Here is an 8,291-nt window from a genome sequence, read left to right as displayed (position 1 = left end):
CCATGATAACTATTAAAAACTACTTAATAACTATTAATAAAGTTATAAAAATATTTGTAGAATTAATGGTTATGTATTTCTATTAATTTTTTTATTAAAACTAAAAACTACACAATAGTATGATTAAATAGTTAAACTATTTATATAAATGTATAAATAATTTTTCTGACTTTGTTGTAACATTATAAGCATAGAAAAAATATTGGTTGAATTAATTTGGTTCATTTAATAATTAATTCTTTATAAACTTTGTATTATTACAAACCGAAAGGAAAATGGAAAATAAATACTTAAACACCATAACAAAAATCCATAAATTTTTCTTAAGCTTATTTTGATCAGTAGAACATAAGAAAAATATAAAATGTGATGTTTAATTTGTTTACCTATTTATTTACATTTTAGCTATTAAAACAATAATAAAAAGTGTTATTTAATACACAAAACTTAATATTAATGTGTATAAAAATTTTATTATGTTTTATACATATTACCTACTGATATTAAATCAATGTTACACTTGTTAATATTATTAGATAATTAATTGATGCTATTATTGATCTAAAACAAAATTTAAAATAAATATATATATGTATCCTTACATATATATAATATTTATATATATTGAAACACTTATAAGTAAAATAACTAAAGTGTTGTATTCCTATACACACCTAAAAACATATTGGATCGGTATATTAGACTTGTATAGATCTTAAACTTTCTCGATGTGGATGGAAGCTCGAAAGTCTTAGGTGGAGGGTCTGGATTGACCAATTTAACGGATCCTGGTGCTCAGAAACCTAATGACCTGAAAAGACCATTTTAAATTGAAAGTGGGTAGATTGGAAGCTTGTCTAATATGCAAAAGCCTTTCCAAAACGATAAACAATCTTTAAACTTACTACACACGAAAATACTTAAACTTATCTTCATACGGGCAAAACATCTAAACTATTCTCAACTTATTCTTAGGTTGACTTATCTTGTGCTTCGATCATCCATACATTCTCTTTAAGGACTACCTTACTTCATCGAATTACTAAGGTGAATTCATAGCCCCACTCTTTATTGCTAGCAAAATTATTTAACTTATTTGGGGTGAGACACATGCTGCTTTTACTATTTACAATTTAGACACAAGTACCAACTGCTAAAACTATGCTATACCCGGCTATGTCCGACTAAGTCCCTACAGTGATATTTTTAAGTGCTGTGGCATGCTTATTTATTGGGGGTAGGCCTATCGGGAGTAACGTCCCCGATACATTTGACTAAGTCTTTGTATTACTTGATAATGAAATTAAACCGACAAGGACAGACACAACTTGTCATGGGGCAAACTTGAACGTTTAGTCTAAATATCACGCTTTGGCATAACTTTTTGATCCTGCGGGAGATCAACCTTACAAATTAAATCTTGTGGTCTAAAACAAACGGTCAAACTTATTTGTTAAACCTATGAACTTCACTCAACCTTTTGGTTGACACTTTAGCATGTTTTGTCTCAGGTGCTGTTTGATTCAAGCTCTTACACTTACTGCTTATGTGATGCTACTTGGACATAGGATCAAGAGATATCGCATTTATTACTTCTGCATATGAACATTTCCATTATTGTTATTCCTATCATTGTAACTACATTTCATTTTCCGCTGCGTGCTCAATAAAGTTTGTTTTATCATTTAGTATTGTTCTCGTATATTATAATATGTTGGTTGATTTGATATTAAGTCACATTTCACCCAGGCCCTAACTGGGGGTGTGACAGATTGGTATCAGAGCAAACCAGGCTGTTATAGAGAACCAGGATTGCATTTTTATGTGCCTTACTTGTTAGCTAGGGTGCCTTAGCAATCTAGGAAACTATAACCTTTCCTGCCTTAGACTTAAAGCACTTAGGATTGTCGTATAATCTTAACAATTATGCTTTAATAAACTTGACTCAAAGATTCTAATCAAGGTCTCTTTCCTAATGATAGGATGTCAAGCTCAAACGTTAACAAGCCCAACAAAGCAACTCACAACCCTACCACCGAAGTAGGTGTTGGACACTCTTCAACTTCGAGACCAGTTCGAAGTCCTCTTTATAGTCCTGCTTCACCACCGCTGAATTATAGCCCGAATACTATTTTAGATTCACATGGGTCTCCTCAATACTACCCAACTCCGAGAACCCAAGATAAGGGAAAACGGCATGAAGAAGTTGGTCCATCAAGGAAGAGAGCCCGATCTCCTTTTTATGATGGTCCTAAGTATGAAATCATGAGATTACGAAACGATACCGAGAGAAACATTGGAGGTCTACTTCGCCACATGGAAAGAGTGGATCGTCGAATGAAGAAACTTATGAAAGAAAACGTCGAGCTAAGAAAGGAGTTGCTGATGCTAAAGTGCGAGGAAGAACGCAACACTCGCTGGGGAAAGCAATCACTTGCTTACCTCAAGGAGGATGTTGATGTCCGAATGAAAATGGAGAAAGGTCGAGTCGACGAACAACTTGCCATAAGAGAGTACAACACTAATGCCGTAAACAGTCGTGTTACCAACCTTTATGACAACTTCGAGTATCTCTATGAGAAACAAAAGACGAAAAATGAGAAAGTTGAGGAGTTTATGAAGAAGGTTGGAGACGAAATATGAAGACTACTTCAATCTTAATATTTCCTAGTTATTTTTCCTATTTTCCATCTATGTAAAGGCTGTGCCTTAAACAATTTCTATTTCCGAATCGTGTAATAAAGGCTTATTTAATGCCTCGTTTTAATAATATAAAGTGTTTTATTAATATCATGCGATATCAATACTTTAGTTTATTCATACTTGTGATTACTCAAACTTATAACTTGTTAAACTTATCAAACATATGTTCACTTTTATGTAGTGACATCATGGATCGTTCAGCTGCACCTACCGTTAACAACGTTGTGTTAACTACTGAGCAATTCCAACAGTTACTCGCTGCTGCCCAAGGCAACGCCCAAGCTAATCATGCCAATACTCAACCAAAACCTTGTTCCTACAAGGACTTTACAAACTGTCACCCTCCCGCTTTTAAGGGAAACGAAGAAGCTGTCGAACTAGTTCGTTGGTTCGAAAAGATGGAATCTATTTTCCGTATTTGCAACTGTGGTGATGATGATCGAGTAAAGTATGCCACTAGCTCGTTGGGTGGTAATGCTTTAACTTGGTGGACTGCTTATGCCAAGTCCGTAGGAATTGATAATGCTAATGCAATTCCATGGAACGAACTCAAAAGTATGATGGTCAACAAATTCTGCCCAAGGAGTCAAGTTCAGAAGCTTGAAGCTGAGTTCTGGGAACTCAGGGTCAAGGGTACTGACATTGAGAATTATACCAATCGTTATCTGGAGCTTTCTACTCTATGTCCTGAAATGTTTCCTACTGAAGCTAGAAGAATTGAGCGGTATATTGAAGGTCTTCCCGAGGATGTTCAAGGGAATGTTATTGCTGCTGAGAAGGTTACTTTGGATGCTGTGATTCTCATGGCACAAAATCTCATGTTGGCCAAGAGAAGAAGGGCGTCGGCCAATAAGCAAGTTGAAACCAAGGGTAATGATGGTAAGAGGAAGTTTGAGCCGTCTCAAGGTTCAACTCAGAATGTTAGTAAAAAGCTTATGGATAGTACAAGGACGAATTATAAGGGCACTTATCCTTTTTGTGTTCGCTGTGAAAGGCATCACCCGGGGCAGTGCACTGCCACTTGTTCGTTGTGTAAGAAAGTGGGACACGTAGCTAAGACGTGTAGGACTCCTCCAAAGAATAAATCTATTGTTCCTGCCAAAGCTCCTCCTACTTGTTATACTTGTGGAGAAAAGGGACACATTAGTCCAAATTGCCCTAAGAAGAGAGATAATCCTGCTACTGGAGCCAATACTACTGCTGCAAAGGGTCGTGCATTTGTTATTACTGCTGCTGAAGCCCGAGATGAAGATGAGGTCATCACGGGTACGTATCTCGTCAATAATTGCTACGCAACTATTTTATTCGATACTGGTGCCGACCGAAGTTACGTATCTAATGAATTTTGTACCCTATTTACTGAAAAGCCTCAACCCTTAGAAACTAAACGATTAGTAGAAGTAGCCAATGGAAAGATCATGAAAGTTGATAAAATTTATAAAAACTGCAACCTAATCTTAGCCAGCAAAGAATTTAAGATAGACCTTTTGCCGGTCGAGCTAGGAAGTTTCGATGTCGTAGTTGGAATGGATTGGTTACGTCCATTAAGAGCTGCGATCATGTGTTACGATAAAACCGTTCATGTTCCATTAGGAAATGGAGAGACTCTTATTATCCAAGGTGAAAAGAGTGGTTCCAATCTCAATATTATCTCCTGTATTAAAACCCGCAAATACCTTATGAAAGGTTATCCAGCTATTCTAGCCCACGTTAATCTGATTGAATCGAAAGAGAAGCGAATTGAAGATGTACCAGTAGTTAAAGACTTTCCCGATGTGTTTCCCGAAGATCTTCCGGGTATTCCACCTCCTCGACAAGTTGAATTCCAAATTGATTTAACTCCTGGTGCTGCTCCTGTTGCTAAAGCACCATACCGTTTAGCACCTTCCGAAATGAAGGAATTATCCAACCAACTCCAAGAACTATTGGATAAAGGTTTCATTCGTCCAAGCTCGTCCCCTTGGGGAGCTCCTATTCTGTTTGTTAAAAAGAAGGATGGTACATTAAGGATGTGCATTGATTACCGCGAACTTAACAAGCTTACTATCAAGAACCGTTATCCGTTGCCACGTATTGATGATCTATTTGACCAACTTCAAGGGTCAAGTGTTTATTCAAAGATTGATTTAAGATCCGGTTATCACCAACTCAAGGTCAAGGAATCCGATATTCCTAAGACTGCTTTTCGCACTCGTTATGGGCACTATGAATTCTGTGTCATGCCTTTTGGTTTAACTAATGCTCCTGCCGTGTTCATGGACCTCATGAATCGTGTTTGTAAACCGTATCTTGACAAATTTGTCATTGTATTCATTGACGACATCTTGATCTATTCGAAGAATGAGAAAGAGCATGAGCAACATTTGCGCATGATTCTTGAACTCTTACGAAAGGAACAACTTTATGCTAAATTTTCTAAGTGCGAGTTTTGGCTCAAAACCGTACAATTTCTCGGACATGTTGTTGATAGAAACGGAATACATGTCGATCCAGCTAAGATTACTGCTATTCAGAACTGGGAGATACCAAAGACTGCAAAGCATATTCGTCAATTTTTGGGACTTGCCGGTTACTATCGCAGGTTTATAAAAGATTTTTCTCTCATTGCCAAACCTCTTACAAAGCTGACTCAAAAAGGGAAGAAATTTGAGTGGTCCGAAGAACAGGAATCTGCTTTCAAGATTCTGAAGGAGAAGTTGACCACAGCCCCGATTCTTTCTTTACCCGAAGGTACCGACGACTTTGTTGTTTACTGCGATGCCTCAAAGCATGGCTTTGGTTGTGTTTTAATGCAACGAGAGAAGGTTATCGCCTATGCATCTAGACAGTTGAAGAAACATGAAGTAAACTATACCACACATGACCTAGAGTTAGGTGCCGTGGTATTTGCATTAAAGATATGGAGACATTATCTCTATGGTAATCACTTTACGGTGTACACTGACCATAAAAGTCTTCAACACATCTTTGATCAAAAACAGCTGAATATGAGGCAAAGTCGATGGCTCGAGACATTGAACGATTATTATTGTGAGCTGAAATATCATCCTGGCAAGGCGAATGTAGTTGCCGATGCCCTTAGTCGAAAAGACGATATTAAACGTGTTCGTGCTTTAAACCTAAAAATCAAATCGAATCTTATTTCACGAATCTGTGAAGCTCAATTGGAAGCTATTAGACCGACACTTATCGAAGGTGAAGGACCTATTGGTTTTGAGAACCAACTTCAAGTGAAAGCTAATGGTACACGGTACTTTGGCAATAGAATCTGGGTTCCTCGTTTTGGTAATCTTCGCGAACTAGTCTTGGATGAAGCACATAAGACTAGATATTCTATCCATCCCGGTTCCAGTAAGATGTATCACGATGTGAAGGAATTCTACTGGTGGCCTAACATGAAAGCTGATATTGCTACTTATGTTAGTAAGTGTCTCACTTGTTTGAAAGTCAAGGCCGAACATCAAAAGCCTTCTGGTCTATTGACACAACCCGACATTCCGCAGTGGAAGTGGGAAGGTATCACTATGGACTTCGTTACTAAGTTACCTAAGACTTCGAACGGTAACGATACTATTTGGGTCGTAGTTGATCGTCTTACTAAATCTGCACATTTCATACCGATCAAGGAAACCGACAAGATGGAGAGATTAGCACAGCTTTATATTAAAGAAATCGTCTCACGTCATGGTGTTCCTATCTCGATCATTTCTGATCGCGATAGTCGATTTGTTTCTAGATTTTGGAAAACTTTACAATCTGCTCTTGGAACTCAACTCGACATGAGTACAGCTTATCATCCGCAAACCGATGGTCAAAGTGAACGAACCATTCAAACTATGGAGGATATGCTACGTGCTTGTGCAATCGATTTCGGCAAAGGATGGGATAGACATCTACCTTTGGTTGAATTTTCTTATAATAACAGTTATCACTCCAGCATTAAGGCTGCACCTTTTGAAGCTTTATATGGACGGAAGTGTAGATCCCCTTTGTGTTGGGATGAACTTGAGGACAGACATTTAACTGGTCCTGAAATTATTCACGAAACTACCGAAAAGATCGTTCAAATCAAGCAACGTTTAGAAACTGCCCGTAGCCGACAGAAAAGCTATGCCAATAAGAAACGAAAAGACATCGAATACCAAGTTGGAGATAAAGTCATGTTGAAAGTATCCCCTTGGAAAGGTGTTGTCCGCTTCGGTAAGCGAAGTAAACTCAGTCCACGATATGTTGGACCATTCACAATCACTGAAAGAGTCGGTCCCGTGGCATACCGATTAGAACTGCCAACCGAACTTAGTCAAGTACATGATGTGTTTCATGTCTCAAATCTTAAACGGTGTCTTGCCGATGACACACTCGTTATTCCTCTGGATGATGTCCGCATTGATGAGCAAATGCACTTCGTTGAAGAACCTATAGAAATCATGGAAGGAGAGGTCAAACAAACGCGTAAAAGCAATATACCTATCGTTAAAGTCCGGTGGAATTCGCGTAGAGGCCCCGAATATACCTGGGAACGCAAAGACCATATGAAACGGAAATATCCCCATCTCTTCTCAACTGCTGATGCAAACGAGAAAACTACCTAAAAACTTCGGGACGAAGTTTTCAATAACGGGGAGGTACTATAACGACCCTCATTTTTCCATTCTATATTTTTTCAATATTAAATGCCCAAACAATATAATTAAAACTTAATGATCAAACTTTAATCAACAATTGTTAAGTGTTAAGAGTTAGAAAACATATTAATTAACTTTGTGCAATAATTGACAAGTTAATAAAAGATGAAAATAATAAACTGTTAGTCGACACTCGCTACTAATTAAAATTTATGCATTTATGTAATATTATAACTAATAACCTGTAAGTAATAAATAAAAAGTGACATTTATATAAATAATAAAACAATTGGGAACTAAATATATACAAGTCATGAATTAGTAAAAAGAAAATAATACTTATCAATGTAGTAAATGTAAAAATAATAATAGTAATAATAATGAGACTAAAGAATATTAAACCATTACATCCTTATGTTGACTAAAAATAAGGTATAAACTAGTACCACCTATTGTTGACTAAAAAAATTATAAAACTCATTTTATCAACTTTATTTTCACTATAAATAGCACCCATTTGTTTCATTTCAACTCACACCTCAAAACACACTCTCAACTTGAAAGAAACTCTCCCAAGTCTCAGCAACTATTTTTTTGTAAGTCCCCTAATTAATTTATATAGTTTTTATTAAGTTTTTATATAGTTTTATGCTAGTTTTTATGTTAAAAACTAATTAAATACGAAATTAATTTTAATAAAAAATGTAAATACATGATAATTAGTGTTAAGTATCCTAATGTCTATAAAAATTAGTTTCATGAATTATAAAGTCGGAATAGTATTTATTAAAAATCAAAAACTGATTTTTTTTATAAACCGAAATACATAAATGATTTTTATTAAATAGTAAACGAATTTTTTTGTAAAATTTTATTTTAGTCGCTTGCTATATCATATGTAAGGGTAATTATAAATTTTTTTTATAATTAAATTCGCATGTTTAATATTTAATTTGAATTTTC

This window comes from Rutidosis leptorrhynchoides, chromosome 4, assembly GCF_046630445.1.
Source record: "Rutidosis leptorrhynchoides isolate AG116_Rl617_1_P2 chromosome 4, CSIRO_AGI_Rlap_v1, whole genome shotgun sequence".
NCBI lineage: Eukaryota > Viridiplantae > Streptophyta > Magnoliopsida > Asterales > Asteraceae > Rutidosis > Rutidosis leptorrhynchoides.
Note: the sequence above shows the minus strand (reverse complement) of the source record.